The sequence below is a fragment of the Hibiscus syriacus genome, unplaced genomic scaffold (assembly GCF_006381635.1).
Source record: "Hibiscus syriacus cultivar Baekdansim isolate YM2019G1 unplaced genomic scaffold, ASM638163v2 tig00113292_pilon, whole genome shotgun sequence".
NCBI classification, from domain to species: Eukaryota; Viridiplantae; Streptophyta; class Magnoliopsida; order Malvales; family Malvaceae; genus Hibiscus; species Hibiscus syriacus.
This window is the reverse complement of record NW_024063451.1, coordinates 17,009-42,692: the sequence shown is the minus strand read 5'-3', so window position 1 is coordinate 42,692 and position 25,684 is coordinate 17,009. Positions and strand designations below refer to the sequence as shown.

The following is a 25,684-nucleotide window of genomic DNA, read 5'->3' as shown; positions in this document are numbered from 1 at the left end:
AAATGAAGGCAATGAGTTGACGTATGGAGATTGGGATACATCGTACAATGAGCTACCACATTTGCTACAAGCAATGGAGCGATTATCCCAGGAACTATAGTGAAGTCTCAAACCATGCCCGCATATGACGAAGAAGGTCAACTTCTGCCAGGGAAAAAAAATATTTCATAGACTATTTGGGCATTCAAGGCATGTATTGAAGGATTTCCATTTTGCAAACGTATGATCCAAGTAGATGGTACGTGGTTGTATGGTCAATATAGGCATGTACTTTTGATTGCAGTTGCTCAAGATGGTGAGCGAAATATCTTCCCAATTGCATTCGCCATTGTTGAGGGAGAGACAACAGAGGCTTGGGATTTCTTTCTGACCAATCTACGTCAATATGTCGTTCGTGAAGATGGAGTTTGCTTGATATCCGATAGAGGAACGGGTATTTGGCGGCAATTGAACGACCAGGAAGTCGTTTGGTACCCTCTGTGCATATCCGACATTTGTATCCGTCATATTGGCAGAATAGTAACCAGTTTCATAACGCACATATTCGTAGCGAGATAGTCAGCATGGGTAAGTTATTTTCAATATTTGTGCATTTTTTACGTGGTTTTTTAATTGCGGTTTAAACCAATATTATGGAACAGGATACGAACTACGTCGACCAAAATTTGACAAGAGATTGGAGAATTTGAAGGTATTTTATGATGATCAGCGTGTTTGGAAGTGGGAAAAAATGGTCGCAAGCATACGATGAAGGTCGGAGATACGAAATATGACCACAAACCTTGTTAAGGCCATTAATTCGGTACTAAAAGGTACACGCCATCTCCCAATAGCGAGTGTGGTGAAAGAGACGTACTTTAGACTGGGTAAAGTTTGGTCGGACAAAGGCAAGGAAATTGAGAGTCTCATAAATAGAGGTAAAACTTGGGCTCCTACAGTGGTGGAATCAATGAAAGCAAATGAGTGATTGGCAACATCAATGGTTGTTCATAATTCGACCGAGTTGGTCATACTTTTGTCGTGTCGTGCATACGTCATAACGTCGGAGGAGAAGACCAAACATTTAGAGTTGATTTACGACACAAATGGTGTGATTGGTCGTTTTCAGGCATGGAAATATCCATGCTCAGCAGTCGCTGCATGTATGTATGGTGTAAGCGCATACACTTATGTTGATGAATGCTTCCACCTACGTAGGATATTAAATGTCTACAGCTATGTGTTCAGACAGATCCCGAATGAATCATATTGGCCCAAAAAGGATCATGATGAATGGCTACCAAATCCAATGCTTCGCAGAAGTCCAAAGGGTCGACCTGAGTCGACTCGAATTCATACCAGTATGGATTTCCATGCTATAGAGAGAGGTCAAGCAAAGAGAGGATTATGTAGGGGTGAAGGCCATTCAAAAAACAATTGTCCTAATTTACCAAGATATAGGCCTCATCATTAGTAATCATATATGTATTTCTATGTATTTATTAATCATTATAAAAATGATTTAATAATGATTTAAATATTTAATGATTTGATTTAGTAATGATTTGATAATAATCATTACAGTAATGATTTGATAATAATCATTATATAATGATTTAGTAATAATCATTATAAAAATGATTTTAATAATTTAAATATTTAATGATTTGATGATTTAGTAATGATTTGATAATAATCATTATAGTAATGATTTGATAATAATCATTATAATAATGATTTAGTAATAATCATTATAAAAATGATTTAATAATGTTTTAAATATTTAATGATTTGATGATTTAGTAATGATTTGATAATAATCATTATAATAATGATTTTATAATAATTATTTAGTAATTATTTATAATATGATTTAATACTAATGATTTAATAATTATTACTAATAATTATAAAATACTAACAAATGAGTGTACAAGTGTGGATTACTGAGTTTAAATTTACACATAGTCGAATTATTAATGATTTTAAATATTTAATGATTTGATACTAATGATTTACTAATTATTATTAATAAGTATTTATTGTTAATATTTAATTATTTGATACTAATGATTTAAAATTTACCTTATCTCCCTAAACCCTAAAATAACAAACTAATTAACTGCTTTTTGTTTTACCCTAAACCCTAAACTAACAAATTAAACATTTATAATAATAAACTAATTTAAATATAAAAAAATTTACCTTATCTCCCTTTCTTCTTCTTACTTTCCTTTCTCCCTTTCTTTCTTTCTCGGCTGCAATCTCTTCTCCCTTTCTTCGGCTGCAATCTCGGCGACCAAGCTCTGGCTGCAATCTCTTCTCCCTTTCTTTCTTCTTTTATGTTCTCACGATAATGCACACCCCATATATAACCGGCTGCCTCAATTATTTCACCAATAATTGTGCAATTGCAGCTATGATAGCAGCTGATTTCACGCAGCAATGGTTCAATTATTGTACCAATAATTCACGGCTCAAATGGTTCACATGTATGCGTCAATAGCTGTAGGCATGCAGCGGGGAGCAGAAGGGGAGCACGTGAAGGAATCTAAGTTGTGGCTGCATGTGCATGCATGAGGTCTCGTGAGCTAGGACTACATGGGACTACATGGCGACCTACTTGGTCGCCGGGACTACATGGCGACCTACAAGGTCGCCGGGACTACATGGCGACCTACAAGGTCGCCGGGACTACATGGCGACCTACAAGGTCGCCCAGGCTGCATGGCGACCTCTCCATTGGCTCGTATGACTCGTCTAAGACTGCATGGTGACCTCTCCTCGTATAAGACTGCATGGCGACCTCTCCATTGGCTCGTATGGCTCGTATATGGCTTGTATGGCTCGTATGTCACCCCGTATGGCTCGTATGTCACCCCGTATGTCGCCTGGATTGCATGGCGTCCTATGGCCATCACTGTAGAATTCACCCCATTTCAACAATTAATTTGGGATGTGCACTATATCGTGAATAAAAAAATTTGAGAACATTATCTCGTGAATTCACCCCTAATTTATCATTATCAACATGATATAAACGAAAAACAAAAAAATCTTTAATTGAGAATGATTAACAGGTTTACCAGACCACATCTTTTGTAGTCTTTTTCCCGATTGTATATAAGGAGAATACCGTAACCCACCAACCCTTCAATGGAGTCAATAAGGAGAATTACGGAGGTCGGCAAATGATCGAAAGCGAGGCCAGAATGAGACCAAAAGCTTTACCCACATCTTTAGCCAAATAAATTGTTAAGCTCGAGCTGGGTAAGGTTCATAATCGTCTTGATAGCATCAGAGTAGTTGGAAATGTATAGTTATTGCCTGCAATGGCTTGGACCCATACTGCATCTGGAATGTCTGAGTCGTTGCATGGTGAACTTTCCATAACTGGTGGTACTGCATCTGGGGTTCCTGCTGGGTGTGTTGAGGATCAACGACAAACTGTTTCTCACACTAATATTCATCCTATGGTTACAAGGAGCAAGTTGGGAGTATTCACACCTAAAACGTTTCATTTCCCATGTTGCAGACAATGAAGGAGTCCCAACTTCTATTCATCAAGCTCTTGAAGTGCCTGCATGGAACGCAACTGTTCAGGAAGAATATGGTGTTTTGGTTCGAAATGGAACATGGCGACTTGTGCCCTTATCGAGTGGGCATAAAGCAATCGGGTGCAAGTGGTTGTTTAAGGTGAAAAAGAATGTTGACGGTACAATATCATGATAGAAAGCTCACTTGGTGGCAAAAGGGTTTGCTCATCTTGGTCATGATTTTCATGACACATTTAATCCGGTTGTGAAACCATTCCCGGTGAATGTTATTTTGTCTCTAGCAGTAACGAATGGATGGAAATTATAGCAGGTTGACGTTAATAACACTTTTCTTAATGGAGCTACATGAGGATGTGTACATGGTTCAACCTCCATGCTTTGAAAAATATGCTACCGATGGTTAGAAACTAGTGTGCAAACTCGAGAAGTTGTTATATGGTCTCAAACAAGCACATTGGAATTAGTATGCTAAACTTTGTGCGTTTCTGATTAGCATTGGATTTCATGACACTTAAGCTGATGCCTCGCTGTTTATTCATCCTATAGGGAATCAGTTTGTCTATATTCTCGTGTATGTCGATGATATAGTGATTACATGCCATGATGAAGGTGATGTTGAGAGCGTAGTGAAGCTGTTAGGGCAAGAATTTTCCCTTAAAGATTTAGAGGAGTTGCATCTTTTTCTAAGTCTTAAGGTGTGGCGTAATGAGAACACACTTATGCTAAGTTAGAAGAAATCCGTTCTTGAGCTTCTTGCAAAAATGAACATGCACGGATCAAGTCTTGTTCCCACTCCAATGGTTGTAACTCCAAAACTAAGCAAGGTATTGGTCGTCCTCTTGATCATCAGTTCTATCGAAGTGTTGTTAGTGCATTGCTTTATTTGTGCTGTACGTGACTAGGTATTACGTTTAGTGTTAATCGGGTAGTTCAATATATGCATTCTTCATGTGAACTTTATTGGTTAGCTGTGAAACGCCTCTTGCGTTATTTTAGTGGAACCATTGATTTTGGGTTAGTTTTCTGAGCATATGACGATATTCGATTGACAGCGTTTGTGACTGACTATTGTGTTTACTTGGGAGGAAATTTGGTATCGTAGACCTCTAAACGTCAGAAATCGATCTCTCGATCCACCACTGAAGTTGAGTATCGTGGTAGTGCGGATATGGTGTCTGATGTTGTTTGGCTTCAAGCTTTGTTAACCGATATAGGGTGTCATGATCAGTTACGCCTATGGTGTGGAGCGATAATTCGAGTGTTGTCATCATGAGTATTAATCTTGTGTTTCATGCAAGGTCGAAGCATGTGGAACTTGATATGCATTTTGTTAGGGAAAAAATCATTGTTGGGGAGTTACTTGTTATTTACATCCCTACCAAACATCAACGTGTTGATGGACTTACCAAACCGTTGTCTAGGGCGTATTATATGGATTCAAAAGATGGTTAGAGACATTGAAGGATTTGTTCGGTATGTCCCTAAATTTTTGGGTTTTTATAATATTTAATTTTATCTTTTGAAAAAAAACAATGAAAGATATCAAGCAAGGATAGATAAGAATTTATATGTTCCTTGAATCTTAGCCTTGTAATGTCGTGTATAGCATGGTTGCTTTCTTTCATCTAACTGCATGAAATCTTAACCAAAACATTGAAAAGAGACTAATGTTAGGATATGGAAGTATGAAACTTAACTTTGTAGAGAGGAAGACCGAAATATAAGAAGAAACTTTGGAATTGAATTTTTTTTATTACAAAACTATTGATAATACCTTTTCGCCATACATAATCATGTCTATTCACCATGAATAGTCATATTCATTCACGATGAATAGTTACATATTATCGTTATAATAAATCAATGAAAAGATACAATTATTCATAGAAATGTTTAAATTAAATATTCAACACTCGCCATTAATTTGAGCATTTCTTCGTCACACCAAGATTTTCACGTATTCTTCGAAAATCTTCAAACTTGAGAGGTTTCGTGAAAATATCTGCAGGTTGATCTTGAGTCTTCACAAACTTGAGCTCCACTTTCTTCTTGGCGATTTGTTCTATAATAAAATGATATTCGGTGTTAATATGTTTGTTTCTATCATGGAACACCAGATTCTTTGCAAGTGCTTGTGCAGACTTGTTATCAATACAAATTTTAGTAGGTCCTTCTTGTGGTAAGTGAAGTTCTTTCACTAATCTTTTAAGCTAAATATCATGACAAGTACAAGAAGTTGCCTCCACATATTATGCTTCATATATATAAAGAGTCACAATGGGTTGTTTTTTCGAACTCCAAGAGATGCAATAATCTCCCATGAAGAACACAAATCCGGATGTGTTTTTTCTATAGTCAATGTCTCCGAAAAAACCACTATCACAAAATCCCATGAGTTGAAAGTCATAAGAAGATGTGTAGAATAACCCAAAAATAAATAGTACCTTTTAGATAGTGAAGAATCCTTTTACCGACCTTCAAGTGAGTTGACGTAGGAGCTTCTATGTAGCGTCTCACTACACCTACTGTAAATAGGATATTTGGTCTTGTACAAGTCAAGTACCTCAAACTTCCCACAAGACTTTTAAAAAGAGTTGGATCTTCCTTTGTTCCATCTTCGAACTTCGAAAACTTTACTATATACTCCATTGAGGTATCAACAAGATTACAATTTAACATTTTGAATTTCTTCAGTACTTCTTTTGCATTACTCTTTTGCGAGATGAATATACCATCCTCTGATTGTTTCACTTCTAAGCCCAAATAATAAGACATTAGACCCACATCGGTCATCTCAAACTCAAACGACATATGCTTCTTGAATTCTTCAATTAACTTGAGATTTTTACTTGTAAAGACCAAATCATCCATGTAAATACAAACTATCAAATTGTCTCCACTATCGTTTATTTTAACATAGAGTGCATGTTCATGAAGACAACGATCAAAACTATTATCTTGAAAATACTTTTCGATGCGACTGTACCATGCACAAAGTGCTTGTTTCAACCTATATAACGTCTTTTTCAGCTTTAGACATTTATCTTCTTGTCATTTGACTTTGTATCCAGTGGGATGCTCAATATAAATTTCCTCTTCTAAGAAAACATTAAGAAATGCTGATTTCACATCAAGTTGATGAATTTTCCACTTCTTTTGAGCAACCGGGGAGATAATCAATCGAATGGTTTCAATTCGAGCAACCGATGCAAAGACTTCATCATAATCGACCCCATGTTTTTGCTTATAACCTTTAACAAGTCTTGTTTTGTATCTCACAACTTCTCCACTCACATTTTTTTCTTGAAAATCCACTTAACTCCGATAGCTTTATGACCTTTTGGAAGTTCCGATATAACATCCCAAACAGGGCTAGTGACTAAAATATGAATTTTGAAAGTTTTTTGTTCAATCTCGAAATAAGTTAAAAGTTCAGGGATTTAATTGGAGAATTTTGATGTTGGATTTAATAATAAAGTTTGAAAGTAACAAGGGTATTATGTTATTTTCTAAGAGAAGATTTTTTTTATTCTCTCTTTTAAGGGATATAAAAACGTGGGAAATGAATCCAAGTCTTCTTCTTCAGCCTTCTTCTTCTCCCCATAAGCTTCAGTTAAAGGTGAGTTTAATTTCAGCTGTTTAATTCTTGGATTTATAAGTTGGTTTTGATTCTTTGGATAGTAAGAAAGCTTAAGGAAGTCTAAAGATAAGTAAAAACTCAAAGATGGAGATGTTAGGAGAGATTAAGTAAATAAAGTTTTTAAGTGAAATTTTGAATAAGAAGGTTTAAATGAATTTGGAAGTTGAATTTGACTTATCATATGGAAGAGTAAGAAGTTAGAAGTGTTAGAACAAAGTTTGTATTACATGAAAAATTTAGTGAGATTCTTAGTTTTAAGAATTTGGGAGATATATGGAAGATAATAAGGTGTTGGAATGATAGAAATTGGTTAAAGTGATTACAGTTGAGTTTGGTAACATAACAAGGGCTTAATACATGAAAATTGGGTGAAGTGTTGATAATTTTCGAGTGAAAACAGTCTATTCTGGGCAGGGTGTATCGGTACACTATGAATTGGTATCGATACACTAAGACCAAATTTGAAGAACAGCTTCATAGTGTATCGCTACATTAAGGAGTGTACCGATACCCGTGAATTTCGAAGCTAATTTGGGTACCGATACACCCGTAGTGTACCGATGCACTCCTAAAGGGAAAATGAATTTTGGTTCATTAATTTAGCTCAAGTTTTTAGTATCGAATTATAAGGTTTAGGCTTCTGATAATTGTCTGGAAAATTATATTTATGTAGATACAGAGCCTAAACGAGTTCCAGAACCATTGACAAGTAAGATCGATCACGGGGAAAGATAAGAGATCGATATTGACTAGTGAGGCCAGGTGAGTGCATCTTATTTGAATATAGGATTATATGGAAATTTGACTTGCGATAAGTCTATTTCCTCTAAGTCTAGTGCATGAAGTCATAAACTTAAGTATATGAATGACATGAAATCTATGTATGCTTGATTATATGAGTTGATATGTTCTGGTATGTGCTATGTGGTTTATGTGAGTATAAAAGATAAGTCATGTGATAAGATCTATGCGATATATGGAAATGAAAATATATGAATATGAAGAGTTATAAGAGAACAAATATAAATTATATGATAATGAAATATAAGACTATGTGAATATATGGTTATAAGATAAAATATGTAATAATAGGAGAATATGATGAAAGTGAATTCCTGAGAACAATAGGAACTAGGTAAACATGTGTAAAGGTTATATGAATAATAGAAACATGAGTTAGACAAGTACATAGTGGTATGATCAATTATGAGAATTAGTGTATTAGAGTTATATGATTTATGGAGAATTGAAGAAAACTAGATAATATTGAATTATAGAATGAACTAGAAATAATATATCACTTAGGAAACTTGAATATAAAGTGATGATATGCACATATAATATAAGATATATGTTTATAAATATGACATAGGTTATGCAATATAAGTGCATACCAATAAATAAAGAATAAGATAGATGATACGATATAAAATATATTATGAATTAGTGATGTAGGAATGTGATATAAATATGCAATAAAAGTTATGTGTTATATGATAAACATGAACATATGAGAACAAGAGATAAGATAAGCACCTTTGTGATAGAAGCTATATGACCATGAATTATGTAAATATGAATAATTTAAGTGCTATATAACTATGAGTATTTGAATATGTATCTATGTGATGTGATATATGATGTCATATGAAATATTATAGGACTACGTGATTATATGAAAAAGAATATAGGTACATGTGAATTATATGGAAATGAACTACGTGATTGGATGTGATCTTATGAAAATTGATAATGAGCTATGTGAAAGAGCTATGAGATTATGTGTATATGTGATATGAATATGTGAATGTATAATAACATGAATATTACTGCCCATGTTATGTGTTATGAGAGTTAGAGGTATAGTTGGTATACCATGAATCGAGGGTCTACGCGGTCCTTCGGGACATATATATATTCTTTGGAACATGTGTGAGGTCTTTTGAGACATATACTTGATCCTTGGCATATGTATATGATTCTTAAGGAATTTCTACATGGTCCTTAGGGACATATTATATGGTACTTCGATGCATTTCTACGCGGCACTACGGTGCAATTCTACGTGGCACTTCGGTGCATTTATACGAGCTGTGTTGACAGCATTAGTGCACAACCTCTATAGACTCACATATTTATAGTTCTCACATATATACATGGGCTAATCAAGAGATAATAACAAATATATGTTTGTAATATGATAAATGTTATAGAAATGATATAATGGTGTGTGTGTGTATAGTGTTTGATTAAGAAGGTTAAGTATAAAAGTATGTGATTAAATGATAAACTACTAATGATGATTTATGTGTATGTATGTATTTCTTGCTAGGTAATCTGATATGATTTTATATGATATGATGAAATAAAGTGATTTGGTATAGCATGATATAACAGAAAATGCAAACATTGTTAATTGTTATAAAGTGCATTATAAGTTTTATATGCCTCACTAAGTCGTCGACTTAGCGTGTGAATGTTTCACACGTAGGTTGAAAAGCAAGAAGAGAAGCTAAGAGGAGCAAGACAGGTCAGCATTTTCCTTACGAAGTTCAGATCAGAAAAGTAAAGATAATATGTATTTTTTTGTTCTTTCGGATATAGTTGGCATGTACTATTAGATTTGAATTGAATATGCTCTGATAGGTTTTGTATAACCAATTGATTTTAATTAATGAAAAGTAATAATTTGTTTTTGAATTGTGAATTTAAATTTTTACCATTTTGTAAAGAAAAACGTTTGAAAAGTCGATGTGACACCTCAGACTCAGATCTGGGTCAGATTCGGGGTTAGGGGTATTACATCCGATAACTCCAAATTATTATTCTTCTCAACGGATTTTATTTCTTCATCTATTGTTAATCTTCATTTCTTGTCCTTCACAACATCTTCAATATTAAGTGACTCACTATCTACCTTTAGGTAAAACAAGTCGTTAATATCTTCAGTGGAGCGATACAAATCCCTTATACTTCTAAATTTCTTTGATCTTTCATTCAAATTTGCTACAGCACTTGAGCTTTCACCAAACGTTTCTTCATAGATTGGTTTAGGTGAAGGTGGAGTCATATCCTGTGAAGGATTCACATCTTGCAGAGGAATCACATCTTGTTCTTATTCAAAATACGAAAAGAAATCATAGGTTTCTTCTTGTATGTCCCAATCCCAACTCTTTTGTTCATCAAACTCAATATCGCGACTGATAAGAATTCTTCCATTGCTTGGATTATACAACTTGTAGCCTTTGGAATTTGAGTCATAACCAATAAAAACATATTTTGAACTTCGATCGTCAAGTTTAGATCTACCTTGGTCGGGTACATGTGCACAGGCAATGCTTCCAAACACTCGAAAATGTCTCACACTTGGCTTTATTCTGCTCCAAGCTTCTTGAGGAGTTGCATTATCCACTTTATTTGTTGGTGAATGAATGGACAAATAAACTGCACATGAAACAACTTTGGCCCAAAACTCTTTAGGCATATTCTTTTCCTTCATCATAATCATGGCTATGTTAATAATGGTTCTATTTTTCCTCTCTACAACTCCATTTTTTTGTGGTGATTTGGGCACCGTTAAAGGACGATTTTATCTCATAGCCACTTTTCTTTTCAACAAGAGCTTTAAAACTTTTTAAAACACCAAAGGCCTCAAATTTATGCTTCAAGAAGTAAACCCATGTCTTTCTACTGTAATCATCAATGAAGAGTAAGAAATATATACTTTTACCGAATTATGGCGGAGTGATTGGTCCACATACATCGGTATAAACAAGTTGAAGAGGCTCAATTGCTCTTGATGTTTCTTCTTTTGAAAAACTCGCCCTAGCATGCTTTCCTAGGAGACACGCCTCACACAATTGGTTAGGGTGACTAATGATCGAAATTCCATTTACCATCTTCTTTTCTCCAAGCATTTTGATAGCTCCAAAATTCAAGTGACCAAATCTCATGTGTCAACACCATGCATCATCTTCCACACTAGTCTTCAAGCACTTTGCATCAATCATCTTGAGATTCAATAAAAACATTCTATTCTTCAACATTGATAGTTTAGCAACCAATTTCACATATTGATCTCTTAGCCAAAGACAATGATCTTTCATGTGAACTTCATAACCTCTTTCAATGAGTTGTCCCAAACTCAAAATATTACCTTTCAACTTGGGCACATAATAAACATCGGTAATAAGGCTATGGTTGTCATCTTTTAGAGAAATTAAAATAGTACATTTACTTTGAATTTGGATCTTTATAGAGTCTCCAAATGAAACAATGCCTTTAAATTTCTCATCAAGTTCCACAAAAATCTCTTTGTCACAGCACATGTGATTGTTTGCTCCATTGTCAAGATACCAAGTACTTGCATCATTGTTCTTTTCTTTTTTGAGTGCTAGCAATAAGGTTGGCTCTTCAACATCTTATAGATCTTCAAAGAGATTGACTTTCTCTTCATTTCTATTTTTATTTTGGCATTCCCAAGAAAAATGACCAAATTTATGACAATTATAACATTTAATATTGGACTTGTCATACCTCATTTCATTTAATCTTTGATTATTAAATCTTCCCCTTCCCTTTGATCTTCCTTGATTTCTTGATAATGAACTTACATTATTGCTTGTACGATATTCATGAGCACTTCTTCCATATCCTTGTTGGCTAAAACTTCGACCTCATCCACATCCTTGACCCTTTCGATTCTTTTCTTCTCTATTATTTTTCAAAGACACCTTGGCTTTGAGGGCTTATTCAATGAACTCATCTTGTCTCATATTAAATCTGTCTTCATGGGCTTGCAACTTACTCATAACTTGTTCAATAATCATAGAGTCTAAATCCTTTGATTCAATAACACAAACCACATAATCAAAATTTTAGAGTCAAAGAACGAAAAATCTTTTCAATCACACGAACATCTTCTAAAATTTCTCCGTATCTATTCATTTGATTGACAATGATCATCACCCTTGATTAATAATCTGAAATTGACTCAGATTCCTTATCTGCAAGGTTTCAAACTCACATCGTATCACTTGGATTCAAACTTTCTTCAGTTTGTCAACTCCTTGGAGAGAATTTTGTAAAATCTCTCATGTTTCCTTTGTGGTGTTGTCATTTGCCACTTTTACAAACATCGAATCATCCAGACATTGGTGGACAAGAGTAAGAGCTTGTGATCCTTTTTTATTGTCTTCGTCAATGTAACACCCCAATTTAGGGGTCAAATTATAAGTTTCCAAAACTTATAGTCAGTTTTATAAAGTGAGGGAAATTCAGGGACCAAGTCCTGAATTTACCCATTTTTCTTATATGTTGAAAAATAAATTCCCCTCCCCTGTGCAATCAGTTTTCCCATATTTTTTCTCCAAATTTCCTCCCTCGTCGACCTCCTTTGTAGCTCCGATTCTCCATTGTCCAACCATCGTCGGATAAGTTAGTACGTTTTAAAATTCTATAATCCGTTATATTTTGGTGAAAAATAACACTTGCACGAGACTCCCGAGGTCTTGATGTACAAATCTAGAAAATTTCACGCCGAACCAACGACTGGAGACGCCGCATGTGCTGCCCCTGAGAGTGGGTATCGTCTGTCATCCAGGGGAGCCGTTTGAGCTGAGCCGCCTGGATCGAGCCGTTGACTTTGACAAAAAAAAGGCAAAATTTTTGAAAAGTCATATTTTATGATTTTTGACGTCCTCAGTCCGATTCTGAAGTCAGTTTTGCCAAATTCGAACCCGATAAGCTGTTTTTCACTGATTAATCACCCAATTCGATTTTTTTTTCGCAATTAAGCTCCGGTTTTGATGAAATTTATGTTGTTATGTATTTGAGGAATTATTGGAAGTTGAATTTAAAGATCGAGGGCGTTCGAATGGAATTTAAATGGTCGATCAGTATGGAAATTGAGGTAATACTCTACTACCTTTTGTATGCTTTTCGAAACTCATGGATTGGTGGTAAATGCTTCATTTGAATGATTGGTCCATTATATGTAATTAATTATCATTGGACTCAGACATAAATAGGATTAAGGTCAGAACACTGTAAAAGCCTTAGACAACTCGAAAAAAAAGCAATATGTATAGTGACCGAGAATAAACCTTGGTTCAATGATTTAATCAGTAAATCAATAAATCTCAGAACACGTAAATTCTGATTAATCTTGTTATAGGTTAAATGTTAGAAATATTTGGATATGAAATCCGTAAAGAGCACCATGGATAAATTACAAAAATGCCATTGTACTGAAAAAGGACCAAGATTTCCCCTAAAGGTGAAATTAACCTCCAATGAGCAAATGAACAAAGTACTCTGAACTTTAATGGAACTGGAATACTTTCAAGCCTAATTTGCTCGAAGTAATGCCACTGTCGGAATCGAAGAAAATTACGATGATACCCTTAAAGAGTAAAATGAAATATGAATGACTATGATAATAGAGACGACCTAAGAACTCATACCTTGATTTACGAGAACCTTGGAATCATCAAATTAAATTCCGGATCTATATTGGAATTATAAAAATAACCCTAAAGTGTAAAATGAACAAAATGCCCCTAAAGTGTAAAATAACCTGAAGTACATCTAAACCTTGGAATTTCTAATACCCACAGCTCTGAAATGAACTGAATGAAAGTAATGTACGTATATAAATCGTTGAAACGACCGAATTACTCTGGAAATTTCGAAGTAACTGGGATAGACTTGACTACTAAATGAACTTAGCAACCTCAATGATTGAGGATTAAGTAAATGATTTGGTTAAGTCTGGAAACTCTTATGAACTTACATGATGTACCATCCCTATGGTTTATGAACTACAAATCAAGTAAGTCGGCATTTCCTGATATCGTTGAAACGTGGAAATGAAATAAAGACCTAAGGAATATATGTTCATCTCCTTAAGATATATTCAGCGATGATTCTAAAGATGATATATGGACAAGAATTGTTTGCATTAAAGAGTGAATACCCTGGAAGGGCAATGAATTGATCATTCGACAAGCAGCAGTTCTGGGAGTTGTTCAGATCGAGTTGTTCGATAATCCAATAGATCGACACAAATTATAAAAAATTAGTTGACCCTTATTCCCATATATAATGGAGTAAGGGGAAGTAAGATAGTAGGCTGCCCCCAACTGGCATTGGGGGCAGCTTCCGTGGGAGACCTCCAAATTATAAGTGCCTTAAATATTCATTTCTCCCTTATCAACTCAAATTACTACGGTCATATATGAAAACACAAGTAACTTAGATGCAAAGGATTCTGAATAACTCATTTGGTTCAATTGGACTAAAATCTTGTTAATTCAAAACATACTCCTGAATACCCCTGATTGTTGGATAATAGAATCACTCTCAGTAAATCTAAATCTAGAATTATTTTGTATAAATGTTCCTGAACACTTTCCTGATGCACCTGAATCATGTATCAACTTTAAATGTATGATTAGTTCCATTATTAATCAATTCCCTTCAGTAGGACATTATTTCTGGAATTCGATCAAATTACATCAATTTCATGTTATCCATTCTGATAACTACCCTGTGTCTTTGATAAATACTTGGATCCTCTAGTGTGTTCCACATGTACTACATGATGGTTTTATATGCTTTGAAATGAGTTTTAATGAAAGTATTGATTTACTGATTTATAAATTATGGTTACCTGAAATGTGTTATCAGGTTTCCCTGTTTTCATCAGGCTCCTCTGTTATGTGCAAGGGTAAGTCCTTACCGTTACCGCAAGCTCCTCTGCTATGTACAAGGGTAAGTCCTTGTCATTATCGCAGGCTCCTCTGCTATGTGCAAGGGTAAGTCCTTATCGTTACCGAAGGCTCCTCTGTTATGTGCAAGGGTAAGTCCTTACCGTTACAGCATGCTCCTCTATTATGTGCAAGGGTAAGTCCTTACCGTTACCGTAGGCTCCTTTTCTATGTGCAAGGATAAGTCCTTACCGTTTCCCAGGCTCCTCTGCTATGTGCAAGGGTAAGTCCTTACCATTTACCGCAGGCTCCTTTGCTATGTGCAAGGGTAAGACTTTACCGTTTCCCAGGCTTTTTTGCTATGTGCAAGGGTAAGACCTTACCATTTTTACATGCTCCTCTGCTTTGTGCATAGGGTAAATATGTTTTAAACTGCTACTTTTTTAAAAGATTTGTATCTTTTCACTGGTTTTACGGGAACACACTAGATAACCTATTCTGATCTCCTGAACTCAGTCATCTAAAATATTTCTCTGAATTGAAATCTTATTGTCTGTTACTACCTGAGATATCAGTGGGACCTCAGCTTATCCTAAAAATCTATAGATTTCTGAACTAATAAGGAAATATATGTCTATATGTATCTGCACGTTCTTCAACATCATCTGGTAGTATTGTATTACTGAGCTTCCCAAAGCTCATTCTATTACTCACCTTTTCAGGTTACAAGAATCGTATCAGTGCATCTATCGACATCAGTAAAGGAATTCTTTCGGCATTGATGGAAGAGTATAGTACATGTGATTAGGGGGTATGTAGGTTGTATTTTGTTTTATATGCGAGTCTGAAATTCTGTTTTATTTCTGAATATTGGTAAAGTTTACTTTTGTATTTATAAATGATTTTATGAGTTTACATGTTTCAATAAAAGTTTAAATTTTCCGTTATTTTTACGGTGGGTCGCTCCAGTGGCCCTAATGTGACACTCCAGATCGGATCAGGTTACTCGTATCGGTCTAAGGGGGTTACAGTCAAAGCCTCATTTTCTTGTTGTGATAATAAAGCCTTGTCTTGGGGAGATTCATAACCATTGTGTGTGATCTCCCAAGCATCTTGTGCCTCGAGCAAAGCCTTCATACAGAGACACTAATTCTTATAATTATCTTTTGTAAGACAAGGGAATTGAAATGGAAACATACCATTGTTGGCCATCTTCATTTATTATCGAACCTAGTTCTGAATACCACTGGTTGAGATATGGAAGTATGAAACTTAAACTTTGTAGAGAGGAAGACGAAAATATAAGAAGAAACTTTGGAATTGATTTTTTTATTACAAAACTATTGATAACACCTTTTCATCATACATAATCATGTCTATTCACCATGAATATTCATATTAATTTATGATGAATAGTTACACACTATCATTATAATAAACCAATAAAAAGACACAATTATTCATAGAAATGTTTTAATTAAATATTCAACAACTAAGTCATTAGTTAAGGTTTCATGAAATATGTTGTTTAAATTTGTAGTGTATCTAATCTTTTAACATACAAATTTATAGAAAATAATAGTGCACTATTTAATTCTTGGGTAAAGTACACAAATGATCCTCGGACTATAAGATAATACTTTGTTGAGTCATTCGACTATTAAAAGTTATAAAATGATCACTTAAATATTCATTAAGTTCCAAAAACTCATCCTTTTTCGTTAAAAAAATAACAGTAGTCTGAACTGGACGTTAACCTGTTGACTGAGATATGACAAAACTTGATCTCATAATCTTAAACTACTATCATATCTTAGTCAGCATGTTACTTCCAGCTCTGACAACTGTTAATTTTTTAATAGAAAATGATGAGTTTGGAACATAATAAATAATTAGGTGACTATTTTGTAACTTCTAATAGTCGAATGACTCAATAAAGCAATTCTCTATAGTTGATGGACTATTTTGTGACCTTTAGCAGTATTCTTAGGACTGTAATTTGCTAATGCCTTGTACATCAATAAGTCCTCTTCTATTTAATTCAGTCATATTATTTTCACTCGTGTCCCAAACATATACGTTAAAGCCTGATAATATTGTCATCTGTCAAGAAAGAGAAAGTAACGATTATATCACATGTAACTATTAAACCGTACAAAGCATATAATCAGAAATCAGTCAGTATTTTTGTTCTTTTCATCACCGTAAGAGGCAAATTGTTAATCTTCACGACTTCATCTTCATCAATGTATGTGTACCATTTGAATCAAGTGTACTCAATAAAATAAGATTTTTTTTCAAGTCTTCTATGTGTCATACTTCATCAAGGGAGCGTTTGATTTATGAAAAATATCATTATCAAGAGAAATAATCATTTTTAAAATTAAATTTACATGTTTAGTTTGTCATCATTCCCCTTAGACGATAATAACTTATTACCAACAATAGTGTATTTTTTTGTTAAAATTGTGGAAATTTTGTTCCCCAAATTCTTAGTCATTTGATAATTCCTCTTTTAGGATAAGAATACCCATGAAATAATAAAGTTATTTTAAAATGATCGTTCTTTTTGTGTATTATTACACTAGTATAAATCTGTTTTTCTTTTGTTTTTTTAGTGTGATTATGTATTTTTTAATACTTATTATAAAATAATATAATTTATATAAAATAAAAAATATACAATGAGTAGGAGAAGAGATGTTTCACTTATATCGAAAGTAGAAAAATACAAGTTGATTTACATAAACAACTTGACTTTTAATCACAATCCTTACTTGATTACAAAGAAATTTTTTTAGTTGAAATCTACTTAAATTATATTTTCTACTATTAGTCAATATAAAAGAAAAATAAATTTACTACTTCTAGTCAAATTATGTTTATTATTTTCTTCAATTATCTTTTAATTAATGTTGCACTGAATTCTAGTCAAATTCTAAATTTTAAGATAAGAAAGAAATATCTTGACGAAGTTAATATCATATCTTGGCTTTAGCTTCATGGAGGAGTGAGATGGACCAAGGGAGGTAGAAGGGTTTAGGAATCATGATTGAAGGTTTAGGGTTTAAGATTTAAGGATAGTTTTAAAAAATCCGAACCGAGAAAGAAATGAATGAAGGTAACCCATATGGGTAATTAGACTTGGATCCGATTGACCCAACAGAGGACCCACCCAATAAAGAGAATCAAGCTTGGCCCATTGTATCCTCTCTTAGTCTATATCACTCTTTTGGGTCTGTGTATTTTTTATATTATTTATAACTGTAGTACTTTCAGAGACCTTTTTTTCTTATGCAAATCATAACATAATAAAATAGAGCTTAACCATCTTATACTAGGGCTCAGTGCTCTGTAATTTCTCAATAAAAAGGATATATTCTACTGCTCTACCTGGAATTTTTTTAAAAAAAAGCTATCAACCAATATTTGTTTAAAGTCAAAGATCAGAGGTAAGTAGGCTGGTTTCTAAATCATCTTTGCCTGCTGCAGCCGTGGTCAGCTCGTCCGCCCGTTTGGCCTGGTGCTTCCAATCGGTTTGAACCAATGTGTAGACCATCATGCACACACATGAAATCTGTGCTGCTAGAAGCCCAAACCAAAGACCCTTGAACCCGAATTTGAACGTGAAAGTTGTTAGGATAGCGACCGGCAATCCGACGATGTAAAACGAGCACAAATTTATGCGAACGCCGTCTTTAGGACGTGCAGTCCCTGTTAAGACACCACAAGCCGCTGTTTGTGGAGAGTTGCCAACTTCACATAGCCCCAGAAGTGGAAGCACAGTGGATATCAGATCAAGAATTTGTGGCTCATCGGAGAACAACTTTCCCCACCATGATCTCAGGGCCGTTGTGACAACAAAGGCCAAAACGCCGAATGCAAAGGCCATGACAAGACCGATGTTGGCCGCCCTATGGGCGCAGGACGGTTGACCAGCACCCAAAGCCTGACTAACTCTTGTAGAAATGCCGCTGCTTAGTGAGTAAGGGAAATTATATAATAAACCTGCTGTTTGAATGAGGATGCCCATTGCTGCAACGCTAGCCTTTGGGCTGTCGAGCAAGCCGCAAAGGAACAACATTATCTCGTACCACCACCATTCCAAGCACACCGAAAAGAGACTAGGCACCGCTAGTGTTAACAACGGCTGCCAACCTTGAAAGATAGATACAACTGTGACACCATGCCAAGGTTTCAAAGGAGTTTCTGACACGACCATATAAACTATGAGTCCCAGGTTTAGATTGAAAGTAGTACAAGCAAGAGCCAACGCAATCCCTTTCACCCCTAACTGAAAATATATAGTGAAAATGTAGTTGATCAAAGGGTGTAAAAGGACTGCACATATAGCAGCGATTGTAATAGGGTGGTTATGCCTTGGGATCTAAGAAAAGTCCTTATCGGATGGAGAAGAGCCTGCGCTATCAGTTCAGGGATGAAGGCAACCAAGAAAACTTTGGCGATTTCGTAGCATCGGGATCTTGGCCTAGGCATCGAAATATGGGTTCAACATTTAACCAAAGGATGGAGATAGGTATGCAAATGAGTAGCAAGAGACATAATGTTCTATGGAAAGTTTGGCAAAGGACAGAGTATCTTTTGGCACCGTAGGCTTGGCCGCAAATGGGATCCATCCCAAAGGACAGACCTTTGATGATAGAGACCCCTGTAATGTTCCCAAACCCCATTGCAAGTGACCCTCCAGCAAGCACCTCTTGGCTTAAATGGCTAAGGAAAAGCATCGAAATAATTGTTCTAGACTGTATAAGCATTGATGCCATCATTATTGGGCCTGCAATCTTTCCAATTGACAGCAATTCATCTCCCAACTGCATGGAATTCAACATTCATTGGCTAACTTTTCACCATATTCTCATAACTCCTAAGCTTCCTATCAAACCCCTTTAAGTGTTAATTTCTCATGGCCAGCTTAGGGAAACGAGGAAAAGGAAAAAGAAACTAAAAAAAACCCAATTTCAACTTTTGGTTACTATTAAAAAGTGCAAGTGGCCAATGAAGTTTTTGTTATAGTACCATTGCTATTCTACACAACAAAATTTCAGTACATCAACTTTATTGAAAAAGTTAAGTCTTTTAAGGAAAAGGAAAGATAAATTCTCTATAACACAATTAATGTATACTAGTCTGTCAATTAATTAAAGGGTTCCACTACACCATATTTTAATGTTCAATTCTCAGACCAGAATTGCTTGTATGAACAGAGAAAGGTGGTGTTTTATATTCTTGAAATAAGCTAGAAAATTAACTTATATTCTTGAAATAAACCAATGAACATGAATAATTCTCAAGGGCCAAATCCTTCTACTGATCATAGAATTTAAAAGAGAGAAAAGAAGGGAATATCTGCAAAGCTGGTATGGTTACTTTCATAGTACAGTACTTAAATATGTTGAGTTGTACGTAAAGGTTTCTATAAACAGGCTAAGCATCTCTTTCATATGAAACCCCGAAAAAGGAATTCAAACAACATGATTTACAGCCAAAAGAAAAGAAAAGAAAACAGCTCAATCTCTTTCCTATTCTTACAATGACAGCTCTCAACTTAATCAATTCTCAAACTAATCTGACTAAAAGTTAATGATTTCATGAAACATGTTTGGATTTTGGTGCTGATGATGGATAATGAAACATAAAAAGAGAAAAAGAGGGATGAGGAAGGCTTGCCTGGTTTAATGGCTCTCTTGCCTCGTTCAATGGCAGCTTCCTGAGAAGTTGACTGACATTAATCATTCGTAAAAACGCATGAAGTAATTTATCTTCATCACTTGTTTCCTCATTGTAATTCCTCAAAAGCTGGTGCTGATGATCACCATTTAAATCTTTTCCCCGTGATTCAATATCACTTCCTGGGCACATGTTGTATATACCAAAGAGCAAAAGACTGATTGGCCAAAGAACAAACCTACAGAAAGAAATACAGTTTTTACATATTTTATAGGAAACGGCATGCAGAACTTATATTTTCATACACACACACACAGAGACGTACCTTGATTTTCCTAGAGCTTTGAACTCACTTCACTGCTGTTATTCTGTTGTTGGAGTTTGTTCCTGGTTTAGTGGTTGTGGACACTGAATATATATACCGTCCAATATACCGCATAAAACAAGACAAATAATAATTAATACCTTCAGCTTTAACTTAAATTATATATAACATGTTATATATACATACTCTTCGTTGAAACTGGAGTTAATGAATGTTATTCCCACCTGTTTTTTTTTTTTTTTTTTTTGCTTTATCCTCGATGTCTAAATTATTGGTTATCGTATGCAATGAAAATCAGCTTGCTCAAAGTAGGACAGCATACCTTTATCGTTTCTTTAAGTTAAAAGAAAAAAAAAACTACATTTCCTAATAACCTAGCTAGGTTTTTTGCATAAACTATTAATTATAAATTAGTAAGCTTTTTTCTCCTTTTTCTTATTTGTGCAGTTCATTAACTAAGTTACCTAATTAGCTTTACAAGGTCGTCTTGACATAATTACTATTCATTTTTGTGCTTTTTGGCTGGCAGAGAAGGTCTATAACTTATATATATATATATATATAAAGATTAGTCCGTACACTGTTTTTGCAAGTTTGTGATTTGTTTTATGATTTGATCTTTATGAAAGAATTACTCAGATGGATCAAAATATATAGTGAGTCGAAATTAAAGCATAAAGTTGGTAGAATGGTGAAGTGAGTACTTTCTTTGTGTAGAGACGTTAGGGGAAGACGTATAAGATTAGAAAACGTACACACACTCTGCAATTGTAATTGTTCGAATTCATATTCTTTAAGGAGAATATCATTTTATTTTACTACAGAAGTCATTATATAGGTTCTTAGATGAAATAGTATGGCAAGCAACATAGACTGATCGGAAACATCCCATTGTCACATACAAAGATGGAATAAGATCTTCCAAATCAAAATTACATTGGAGCTCTTAAGAGTTATAAAACTACACGTTATAATTCCAAAGAACCTAATGTCAATTTGAATGGTGTTAATGAAAAAGACTTCAAGAGGATATATACTTGTGTCTATGCCATTTTATATGTTAAGGATATGTTATTATTTAGTGATTATTTGTTTTGTTTTATATTAACTACTTCGTTAAGTTATATAAGCCTACACTCTCTTTATTTCGTCATTTCACATAAATAAGTTTGATGGCTCTCTGATTATGTTCATGTATGTTTAAAGATATAAGATTTGATTATGAGTTTAATGTGTGCTTTGAAATTTTGTGTTGAATATGTCTTTTACATTCAAGAAGAAGTTGGAACTTCCAAGAGAAGAGGAAAAGAGAAAGCTAACGAGTGAATTGACACATTTGAATAAGCTCAGATTAGGTGAGCGTAATCGTAGTTGTCTGTTAAGGTATTTGGTTGTATTAACCTAATTCATGTATGGAAATATGCTTAATATGTTCAATATGAAATACAAATGAGTACCTAGCTTTCAGCTATCCTGTGAATGTTTTTATGTGTTTATGATATGAGTTTTTAGGTTTTTTCATATCTCGAGCATGATAGCTTATGAAATTGAAATATGATGTGAAAATAACAAATAAATATGTGGTATGATTTGAAAATGACCTTCTTCAAGTACTTATACATTCCAAATGAATTGATAAGTGAAAATGTGATCTAATTGTTGCCCTGGTTAAGTTGACTTAGTATCTAGTTTAATTGGAATGTCATAAGGTCTATAGAGTTTATGTACGTATGATATTTGATTATATTTGGTGAGGTAGGGTGATGTTTTCTTTAAAAGACTTCATATCTTGGTGAGGTGGAAGGATACACTAGTTATATTATATTTGTGCCCCTGATGAAGAGGTGTTAGATCTATGTATCTGAATACACTAGCTTATGATAGGCTGAGATAAGTGAAATTATAATAAATTATGTTAAATGTGTAACACCCTAAACTCGATCTAGCCGGAAATCAGATCAAGAATGTTATTAGAACTTAAACCGGAATCAAACATTCAAAAATTATACATATAATCATATTACAAACACAATATACATAACCAAATTATCATATTTATCCATCACTAACAAATCAGAAGTTGAATCCATGCTTAGAGACAATATTGAAAGTTTCTGAAAGTTAATGGACCTAAATGTAAATAATCTTAATATAATAAAGCCCTTACTTTGAACTCAATTAAGTTAATCTAGACTATAATTAACCCAAAGGTGAACTTAGAACATACAAATTACTTTTAAGAGTCGTGCTAAAAACTAGTGATCCATTAGGAACTTAATCATAAATTAACTTAAGATCAGAACTTATAAGTAAAAACCATATAGACATATATCTTATATAATACATGTGAGCATAATCAGTCTTATTAATCCATTATTAATCACATATAATGATTAGGGACCAATTAGAAACCTTTCAAAATTTCAAGGACTGAAATGTAGTTATCTAAAATTTAGAAGACTAACTTGTAAGTTATTCTAAAGTATAATTATGTATTACTATTTAGACCAAAATATGTCTTTAACCAAGCATATACCAATTAATCAACATGCTAATCTTTCTTCTTATCATGCGCACACGTACGTTTATGCATTTATGCATCCATGCTATCGTGCATAAACTAATCTTAAACATTAACCATCAACCATGATAACTTAAATTCACATTTGCACAACATTTTCACAGCTCAAACAATATATGCCACCATCTAGGAGTTTAAACAAAAAGGGACATTACACTGCTTAGCTCGGAAGTGAGTTGCAATGCCTAGAATGCAACCATGAGTCATCTATGAGCTCTATTATCCTGTAAAGACGTTAAACAATGAAAGGAACTTATATAACTTAGTGAGATAGTTAAAGTAACTAATATAACCATGAAAACTATGGATGGCAACATAAAATCATATTCACTCTACGACGATTCCTTAACTTATAACATATCATAACGATTAACTCATTTACATAAACTTACTCTTTCTTGTCTTGCAAGAAAATCAAATCATAGTACAATATTAGTACTTAGTCTAATGACCACCACATGTATATAAACACGTTTACTTATTCTTCCTTGAATTTCAAGTAATTGAGACATAGAATTATATTAGTGATTAGCCCAATGAAACATAATGACTACATATACACGAATCCCGACATCATCACCAAAACATAACATAAATGACCTTCTGTCATTATTTCCAAAGACCAACACACACTCATCCAACCAACGTCGCCAAAATGTTTGAAGTCATACGTAATCTGTGCATGAGCTCAAATAAATTCTATGACACGCTACACATATCTGACACTCAACTAATGTCCAAAGGTATTATAAACGTAAATAATCTTACTTTTCACTATATAATAGATATTAACTCATATATATATATATATATATATAAATTTAGTGTTTAATGAGCTTTGGTCGGTTTTGGTATCATAATTGCGTACCAGTCCAAAGTGTTTTACCTAACAAAATGTGTCAATTAATTAGTACAAATTTTTTCGCAATGTGTGACGTTTATAAGCATAACAATGACATAAATTAAGTTATGGTGTTTGCATAATTATGGGGTCATTAAGGAGTAAAAGAATAATTAATTGCGAGATTAGTATAATTAAGTAAGAAGAAGAAGGAATTAAGTAATAATTAAAAGTGTGGCAAATGGACGCATGTCATCTTAGATAGTATGGTATTGGTGCCGGACCAGGATTCACGCACGCACTCCCATCTTTTTCACCAAATTCTTTGATTCTCTGGTTTGCCTCAGCAGGTGGACCGCATTATTTACTATCGTACTTTATTTTTATTTTTAACACATTAAATAATCTCAGTAATTAAAAGAATTATTGTTCTCTCTAAAAACAATAAGTTCAAACAGTTGTGTCTGTAATGTGTTATCAATTGTTAATAAAAATTATGAACAAATACTATATTATAATCACTTCATACTATTAAAAAATTTATTTTCCATGCTTGTTACTTACAAATACAATTATACTTGTAAATAATATATTAAAGGGTAAAGTACACAAATAGTCCCCTGACTATTGGATGTTACTTTATTGAGTCTCTCGACTATTAAAAGTTATAAAATGATCCTTTGATTATAGGGCAACATGTTAATGTCTGTCGTAACCGTTTCCCGGCGGGACAATCGTTTAATTGTTTTAAAAATAGTTACAACTTTAATTTTGAAAAATGGGGTATTTTGGATTGAATTGGATAAAATTGGATAGAGTCGCCATCAACCTTTGGGTTAGGTAAGTCGAATACCTAAAAATGTCTTTTAAAAATAATTTTAAGAAAAATCATTTTTTCTAAGACAAAAGTTGGTCTGCGTTTACCAAAGATTCTATTAAAATAGGTTCGGGAGTCGGTTACGCGTGGGGAAGGATTAGCACCCCCACAGCGCCCAAAATTGGTACTGTGTCGCTTACACATTGTCGTAATGGTGGAAATCCTGAATCAAATATAAACTTAAAATATGATCTTTTTATCAAATATTGATTAATTTGCTTCAATAAAATTAATTAGAGAAAATCCCTTTTCAATTGACATTAATAAACTTAAAATACCAACATAGTAAAATAGAAACTTATGGATTAAATAACAAAAATAGAAATTTAAAGTACCAAAATAAGTTAAATTATGATTACCAAGACCATTAGAATAATAAATTATATGTATATAAATATATTCAGTACACAAAAAGGAATATACAAAAAAAATTATTAAATGCAACGTATTGAAATATATGTATGTATTATGTATATATAAAACATTT

General features: G+C 33.8%; 1 pseudogene; it reads right to left on the bottom strand.

Annotated features, from left to right (window-relative positions):
- Nucleotides 1-18,324: 18,324 nt before the first annotated feature.
- Nucleotides 18,325-19,723, bottom strand: LOC120186125 (annotated as a pseudogene).
- Nucleotides 19,724-25,684: the final 5,961 nt, after the last annotated feature.